At 43.1% G+C, this 9,348-nt stretch overlaps 1 non-coding gene across 1 annotated transcript; it reads right to left on the minus strand.

Annotated features, from left to right (window-relative positions):
• Nucleotides 1-4,598: 4,598 nt before the first annotated feature.
• Nucleotides 4,599-4,671, minus strand: TRNAK-CUU. Its single transcript has one exon. It is a non-coding gene; the product is annotated as a tRNA-Lys (tRNA).
• Nucleotides 4,672-9,348: the final 4,677 nt, after the last annotated feature.

Raw genomic sequence — 9,348 nt, forward strand, 5'->3', positions numbered from 1 at the left:
TTTATTTATTTGACAGAGAGAGACACAGCGAGAGAGGGAACACAAGCAGGGGGAGTGGGAGAGGGAGAAGCAGGCTTCCCGCCGAGCAGGGAGCCCGATGCGGGGCTCAATCCCAGGACCCTGGGATCATGACCCGAGCCGAAGGCCGACGTTTAAAGACTGAGCCACCCAGGGGCCCCAAATCTCAAGTAATTCTATGTACAGCCAGGAATAGGAGCTCTACAGTAGAGGGAAAATTAAGAACATGGGCTCTGGAGCACAATTGCCTATATTCAAATCCAACTGAGCCAATAAACAGATGTATGAATGTGGGCAAGTTCTTAACCTCACATGTTTTTTTGTTTTTTTTTTTTTTAAGATTTTATTTATTTACTGAGAGAGAAAGAGAAGGAGGGAGAGAACAGAGGGACAATGAGAGGGAGAAGCAGACTCCCCACTGAGCAGAGAGCCAGTGTGGGACTCGATCCCAGGACCCCGGGATCGCGACCCGAGCCGAAGGCAGACGCTAAACAGCTGAGCCACCCAGGCACCCCTTTTTATTTTTTTAAAGATTTTATTTATTTACTTGAGAGAGAGAGAGAGAGAACAGAGGGAGAATGAGATGGAGAATAACCTCTCATGTTAAAGTGGTCAGTAAAAGGACCTGGGAGGTTGTATAGATCTCAAATGGTTAGCACAGTCTGTGGCAGCTAGCAGGCCCATCAGCACCCCTCAGTTCCCCTGCTATTTCTTTTGTTTTACTTTTATTTTTTATTTTTTTATTTTTAAATTTTTTTATTTTTTAAAGATTTTATTTATTTATTTGAGAGAGAGGATGAGAGAGCACATGAGACGGGGGGAGGGTCAGAGGGAGAAGCAGACTCCCTGCTGAGCAGGGAGCCCGATGCAGGACTCAATCCCGGGACTCTAGGATCATGACCTGAGCCGAAGGCAGTTGCTTAACCAACTGAGCCACCCAGGCGCCCCTACTTTTATTTTTTAAAATTTAAATTTAATTAATTAACATATAGAGTATTATTAGTTTCAGAGGTAGAGTTTAGTGATTCATCAGTTGCATATAACACCCAGTGCTCATTGCATCAAGTGCCCTCCTTAATGCCCATCACCCAATTACCCCATCACTCCACCTACCTCCCCATCCCCTGCTCTTTCCAAACTAACTGCAGCCACTGCAGGGCTGCAACCAGCTCACACAGTCTCCCCAAGGGGGCCTGGATGCCTTGAACATCCCTTTCCTAACTCTGCTAGCTGCCCCCTAAAGTTATTTTTGATCCTTCTATTGTTCAGCTTTTTTTATTTACCCACAATGAACAGAATTATCTCCCAAACAAAATTGTCTGCTCAAAAATCAGAGAGACCCCAAGGGGAGGGGAGGACAGAAGCTGACTGGCCATTCAAGTGTCTCTCATATTAAAGAATAAGAAGAAGAGGGAGAAAGAGAAGAAAAATCTCTTTCAATGCTTAGGAAACAGTGTTTAGTGGGGGGGACAAAACTATAACACAGAATTGTACATTCAAGATAATTCACCCAGGATCGGATTGAAAGGGAAAGAAACAAACTGCTTGAGACCCTTCTCTGTGTCTGCCACTGTGTTAGGAGATTTCCTATAGATGAAATTCCAGATAAGGAGTGTTATCCTCATTTTCCAGAAAAGGTAAGACAGGCTCAGTGAAATTAAGTGGCACACTCTGGGTTGCAAGGCCGAGAAGCAGCTGAGCTGCCACTTCTAATGGGTCCATCCAAAGTCCAGGCTCTGTCCCAGGACAACTTTTTCCCTTTCTATGGTATCACCTCCTGCCCATGTCAGAGGTTGAAATCAGTGCCACCAGAACCAGGCGTTGAGCAGACCTACTGGGGTTAGACCAGCTGGAGAGTTTGTGCCTTATTTGGAGGGCCCGCAGCTCCTCTACCAGTCTGCCATGGAACCAGAATGTGGGCCCAGTGTGGCTAGAACATCCAGTTTGGAAGAGGAAGTGGAAATCCTGAGTTTTATTTGATATCTCTGGATTTTTTTAAAGACTTTATTTATTTATTTGAGAGAGAGTGAGTGAGAGAGCATGGGCAGGGAGAGAGGCAGAGAGAGATCAAGAAGCAGACTCCCCACTGAGCAGGGAGCCTGATGTGGGGCTCGATCCCAGGGCCCCGGGATCATGACCCGAGCCAAAGGCACACGCTTAACCGACTGAGCCACGCAGGTGTCCCGATATCTCTGGATTTGTAAGTTTCAATAACCAATTTCAAAAAAGCAAAAACAAAATAAAATTTCAAGCATCTTCTGGACTCTAACTTGCCCATCTGTGAAGAAGTGTGGCCTATGGATCCCAGGTTTCTCTTCCCACACACCTACTTCCAGCCTGGAACAGTGAGTGTCTCCAGCTGCCTGACCAGCCACTGATTCTGCAAAGTCAGTATGTCCACACCGAATTCATGATTTCTATCTCCACCTCACCTTAGATCCCCCCTTCTCCCACGTCTTATCTCCTCCACCTCAGAGATTGGTACCTCCTTCCACTCAGTCACCTCCCAAAGACCCCTCTAATACTGCCTCCTCTCTGAATCCCACCTGGTCCACACCACCATCACCCGCCTCTGCTGCCTTACAGCCAGAACCTCCTGATTGGTCTCCCCACGTCCTGCCATGCTGCCTCCCAGGCTCCACTGTTACCTCCTCCAATGGCCTCTCTTCCCCTTAGAATTAACCTTGAACTCCTCATCATGGTCTACAAGACTTTGCATGAGCTGGCACTGGGATCTCCTCCTGACTCCTTTTCTGTGACCCTGCTCCAGCCTCCCTGGCCTTCTCCAAGTTCCTCCAACACATGGATTTCATGACCTTTGCCTGTGCTCTTTCCCCACAGAATCCTGTAATGTTCTTTTTTTTTTTTTTTAAGATTTTATTTATTTATTTGAGAGAGAGGGAGAGAATGAGAGAAAGAGCACAAGCAGGGGGAGCAGCAGAGGGAGAGGGAGAAGGAGACTCCCTGCCGAGCAGGGAGCCCGACGTGGGGCTCGATCCCAGGACCCTGGGATCATGACCCAAGCCAAAGGCAGACGCTCAACCAACTGAGCAACCCAGGCGTCCCTCCTGTAATGTTCTTCTCCCACATCTTCAGCTGGCTCCTTTCCATGCTCCAGGTCTCACCTCAGCTCCTGATCCAGGCCTGCCCTGTTCTCACTGTCTCTAGTTGCCTTGCTCTCCAGGCACTCTCTCTCACATCTCCTTTATAGCCCTTCCTGCCACTGGCCACATCTTCCTGGTCTGTATCCACTTCCCTCCCCCTCCCCCACTTCCCTTTCTACTCCATCCCCCTCTCTAGCCCTAACCTGCCACTCACATGCATATATACCCTGTAATGAAATCCCCTTGAGAGCAGGGACAAGGTCTGTTGTATTCAACCTCCAGAACATTGCCTGGTACATAGAGAGCTCTCAAAAAATATTAAGGACTGCCTACACTTTTGTGTCTACCTCTCCACCCCCACAGCCTACCCTACCCTCTGCATCACATTCTCAGAAGCTGGAACCCACTAACAGATGGGGAGTGAATCAGGAAAAGAGGCAGAGAGAGATAAGGAGGAAGTTCTGCCAGTGGGTGGAAAAAAAAAAAAGAAAGAAAAATCTGGGTTGAACCTAGAGTCAGTCAAATGAATCACTTACTCCACCACCTCACACCCACCTACACCCACTGTCCACCACTAAGAGCAAACCAAAAGGCTGAATTTCTGGTTTTGGAGACAAAGAGGACAAGATTCAAGTTGTGCTGGCTCCTTGAACTTGGATCAGTCTCTGTCTCGGCCTCAGTTTCCTCATCTGTAAAAGGGAGGTGGTAATGGTACCTCAATCACAGAGGGGTTATGAAGAGTAAATTAGATCAAAAAGACTAAGAATAATGTCTGGAATGTATTAAGCACTCAAGAAATACCAGCTGGTATTACTATTAATACTCCAACTGGCACCACCCACCTGCCTAACAGAACTTGGAGCCCAGTCAGTTGCCTCCACTGGATACAGGACCTCTCTGGGCCTCAGTCTCCTTATCTGTTATGGGGACCATTAGCAGCTACATTTCCAAGTACATGCTCTATACCGGGCACTTGGCTTACACACTGTTTTGCCGACTAGAGTAAGCTCCCTGAGCTGTGATCAGCTTCCAGCCTGTGCTGGAGACACTTTTTTTAGAGATTTTATTTTATTTTTTTCATAATTAGTCTTTTGATTTCATTTATGTGTTTTCTTTTTATGTCTCAAACATATAGCATTTTCTTGATCACAGCAAATGGTACAATATCAACATCAGTGTTTGGAAAGCCTTATTTAGGCTTATTTTTATATTTCAAACAAACCCTAACACCATCCCTCTCATAGATCTATCCTTTATTGTATTTATAAGTGTGCTTCCAGTGTACTTTTCTTATATTTACTGGGATATATGTACATCCTTATATGTATGTATGTATATATGAATAGGTGTATGTATGTGTGTAAATATATATCATTTTCTCTGTTTAGCTTATACAAATGGTTTTAAGCTTTAAATTTCATTGTTTTCTTTTTCTTATTTTTCCCTACTTAAGATTTTATTTTTAAGTAACCTCTACACCCAGCGTAGGGCTTGAACCTACAACCCCAAGATCAAGAGTCACACGCTCTACCAACTGAGCCAGCCAGGCACCCTGGTGCTAGAGATATCTTAGGTACATCCAAAACCTTGCTCTTCACCATCTTTTCTTTTCCTTAAATTTTTAATTTTAATTTATTCATTTTTAATTTTTAAAATTTAGCATTTTAACCATTTAACCATTTCTAAGTGTACACTTCGGTAGCATTAAGTACATTCACACTGTTGTGCAGCCATCACCACCGTCCATCTCCAGAACGTCCTTATCCTCCTCAGCTGAAACTCTGTGCCCATTAAACAATAATTTCTCATACCCCACCCCCACTGCAGCCCCTGGTAACCACTCTCCAACTTTCTGTCTCTGTGAATTTGACCATTAAAAGTACCTCCAGTATATTTACCCCAAAGATACAAATGTAGGGATCTGAAGGGGTACGTGCACCCCAATGTTTATAGCAGCAGTGTCCACAATAGCCAAACTGTGGAAAGAGCCCAGATGTCCATTGACAGATGAATGGGTAAAGAAGATGTGGTATATATATACAATGGAATATTATGCAGTCATCAAAAAGAATGAGACCTTGCCATTTGCAACAATGTGGATCGAACTGGAGGGTGTTATGCTGAGCGAAATAAGTCAATCAGAGAAAGACATGTATCATATGATCTCACTGATATGAGGAATTCTTAATCTCAGGAAACAAACTGAGGGTTGCTGGAGTGGGGGTTGGGGTGGGAGGGATGGGGTGACTGGGTGATAGACACTGGGGAGGGTATGTGCTATGGTGAGCGCTGTGAATTGTGCAAGACTGTTGAATCACAGATCTGTACCTCTGAAACAAATAATACATTATATGTTAAGAAAAAAAAAAAGAAGATAGCAGGAGTGGAAGAATGAAGGGGGGGAAATCGGAAGGGGAGACGAACCATGAGAGATGATGGACTCTGAAAAACAAACTGAAGGTTCTAGAGGGGAAGGGGGTGGGAGGATGGGTTAGCCTGGTGATGGGTATTAAAGAGGGCACGTTCTGCATGGAGCACTGGGTGTTATGCACAAACGATGAATCGTGGAACACTAGATCAAAAACTAACGATGTAATGTATGGTGATTAACGTAACAACAACAAAATTTAAGAAAATAACAAAATTAAAAAAAAAATGACACACACACACAAAAAGTACCTCCAGTAAGTGAAATCACATGATATTTGTCCCTGAATGAGTCTGGTTTATTTCACTTAGCATAATGTCTTCAAGGTTCATCCATGTTGTAGCTGGTAATTCATTCCTTTTAACGGCCAAATAGTATTCCATTGTGTGCATATTTATTGATTTTGTTTATCCATTTATCCTTTGATGGACATTTGGATTGTTTCCACCTTTTGGCTATTGTGAATAATGCTGCCATGAATATGGGTGTACAAATATATCTTTGAGGAGAGCCCGGGGGGCTCAGTCAGTTAAGCATCTGCCTTCCATTCAGGTCATGATCTCGGGATCCTGGGATCGAGCCCCGCATTGGGCTCCCTGCTCAGTGGGGAGCCTGTTTCTCCCTCTCCCTCTGCTCTACTCGTGCTCTCTCTCGCCCTCCCTCTCTCTCAAATAAATAAATAAGGCAACCCTGTCAGGACTTCTCTTTGGGGTATATACCCAGAAGAGGAATTGCTTGATCACATGACAATTCTATTTTCAGTTTTGTGCAGAATCGCCATACTGTTTTCCACAGCTGCTGTACCATTTTACATTCCCACCAACAGTGCACAAAAATTCCAATTTCTCCACATTCCTTGCCAACACATTTTAAAAGTTTGTTTATTTAAGTAATCTCTACACCCAACATGGGGCTTGAACTCACAACCCTGAGATCGAGAGTTACACACTCTTCTGGAGCCACACAGGTGCCCTGCCAACATTCATTTTTTGTTTGTTCATTTGTTTGTTTTTAATAGTAGCCATCCTGATAGGTATGAAATGGTAGCTCACTGTGATTTTGATTTGCATTTCCCTAATGACTAATGTGGAGCATCTTTTCATGTGCTTATTGGCCATTTGTAGATCTTTAGAGAGATGTCTATTTAAATCCTTTGCCCATTGTTGAATTGAGTTTGCTTTTTATTGTTGAGTTATAGGAGTTCTTTGTATGGTCTGGATGGAAGCACTCATCAGATATGTAATTTGCAAATATTTTCTTCCATTCTGTGGGTTGTTTTTCACTGTCTTGTTAGTGGCCTTCAATGCATAAAAGTTTCAAATTTTGATGAATTCCAATTTACTTATTTTTTTTTCTTTTTGTTATCTTGCTTTGGTATCATATTTAAGAAATCATTACTGAATCCAATATCATGATGATTTCCCCTTGTTTTCTTCTAAGAGCTTTTTATAGCTTTAGCTCTTACGTTTACATTTGAGATATTTTTTGATACATTTTGAGATATTTTTTGAATGTGATATAAGAGTTCAAATTCAGGGGCACCTGGGTGGCTCAGTTGTTAAGTGTCTGCTTTTGGCTCAGGTCATGAGCCCAGGGTCCTGGGATCGAGCCCCACATCGGGCTCCCTGCTTCGCAGGAAGCCTGCTTTTCCCTCTCCCACTCCCCCTGCTTGTGTTCCCTCTCTCGCTGTGTCTCTCTCTGTCAAATAAATACATAAAATCTTAAAAAAAAAAAAAGAGTTCAAATTCATTCTATTGCATATGAATATCCATTTTTCCCAGCACCATTTGCTGAAAGACTGTTTTTCCCCTACCAAATGGAAAATGGCCTTGTCACTCTTACCAAAAATCATTTGAAAAAAAATAATCTGATACCAGGATTTGATACTAGGACTCTCTATTCTATTCTCTATTCTATTCCATTGATCTATATGTATGTCTATACCACACTATTTTACTTACTATAGCTTTGTAGGGAGTTTTGAAATCAGGAAGTGTAGTCTTCCAACTTTGTCCTTTTATGAGAGTATTTTGGCTATTTGGGGTCTCTTGAGATTCCATCTGAATTTTAAGATGGGTTTTTCAATTTCTGCAAAAAAAGTTAGGATTTTTATAGGGATTACATTGAATCCATAGATCAGTTTGGCTAGTATTGACATCTTAACAATAATATTAAATCTTCCAGTCTATGAACATGGTATGTCTTTCCATTTATTTATGTCTTCTTTAATTCCTTTCAGCAATGTTTTGTAGTTTTTTGTGTACAAGTTACACTCCTCCTTGGTTAAGTTTTACCTCCTTGGTTAAATTTATTCCTAAGTATTTTATTCTTTTTGATGTTATTGTAAATGGAATTGTTTTCTTAATTTTCTTTTTGGATCGTTAGTGTATAGAAACACAATTTTTGTGTGACCATCGTTTCTTATCAGTGTCACTTATCCCAACATTGCATATATGGACCAAGGGGAGTCAGTGGATCAGGTTTGTTTTTTAAAGATTTTATTTTTTTGACAGAGAGAGACACAGCGAGAAAGGGAATACAAGCAGGGGGAGTGGGAGAGGGAGAAGCAGGCTTCCCGCCGAGCAGGGAGCCTGATGTGGGGCTCGATCCCAGGACCCTGGGATCATGACCTGAACCGAAGGCAGACGCTTAACCACTGAGCCACCCAGGCGCCCCCTGGTTTTTGTTTTGTTTTGTTTTTTTAAGTAAACTCTACACCCAGCATGGGGCTTGAACTCATGACCTTGAGATTAAAAGTGGCATATTCTACTGACTGAGCCAGCCAGGTGCCCCCAGGTTTGGTTGGTTTTAAGAAAGGATCCATGTGGGGACTCTTGGTTTCCACTCAGGACATTATCTTGGGGTCATGGGATTGAACCCTGAGTTGGGTTCCATGCTCAGTGGGGAATCTGTTTGAGATTCTCTCTCCTTCTCCCCCTGCTCCCCGTACTCTCTCTCTCAAATAAATAAATAAAAACTAAAAAAAAAAAAAAAAAAAAAAATCCATCTCCCTGCCCCTACCCACCTGGAGTAAATCCACCCTATTGGGAGACTATGACCTGATTAGAAGGAGTTCCATTTTAGTTACAGAAGGTTCTGTGACTTCCTTACACGTGGTGTAGGCTTAGACTACCTGTAAAATGGGAAGACTGTTCTTGTCCTACTTAGGAGAATGGATGGGAGCAGACTGTCTTGTATACACCTGTATCCTAGGACATAGTAGGTGCTTAATAAATAGCAGTGAGTGTACTTGTATATTCACAAGTACTTCATGGATTATGAAGAGCTCTATAAATACATATTGAATGCCTACTAAAGTGCCAGGTACTACACCAGACCCAAGAATGCAAGTGGTACAAACAATGAATCATGGAACACTACATCAAAAACCAATGATGTAGAGGCGCCTGGGTGGCTCAATCATTAAGTGTCTGCCTTTGGCACAGGTCATGATTGCAGGGTCCTGGGATCGAGCCCCACATCAGGCTCCCTGCTCGGCGGGAAGCCTGTTTCTCCCTCTCCCACTCCGCCTGCTTGTGTTCCCTCTCTCACTGTCTCTCTCTGTCAAAAAATAAATTAAAAATCTTAAAAAAAAAAAACAACAATTGTGATAATGTTCTGCTGAGAAGTACATAGTGCCATGAAAGGGTAACAGAGTGTGGGGGAGCTAACCTAGTAAGGGGTGGGGAATCAAGGAAGGCCTCGCTGAGGAAGTGACGTTTGAGCTAAGATACAGAAGAGTAAGGGAGGAGTTAGTCATGATGGGAAAGGGAGGGAGAGGGAGGACCTGTTGAGAAA

Source organism: Mirounga leonina, unplaced genomic scaffold, assembly GCF_011800145.1.
Source record: "Mirounga leonina isolate KUSES-001 unplaced genomic scaffold, KU_Mleo_1.0 Mir_173, whole genome shotgun sequence".
NCBI lineage: Eukaryota > Metazoa > Chordata > Mammalia > Carnivora > Phocidae > Mirounga > Mirounga leonina.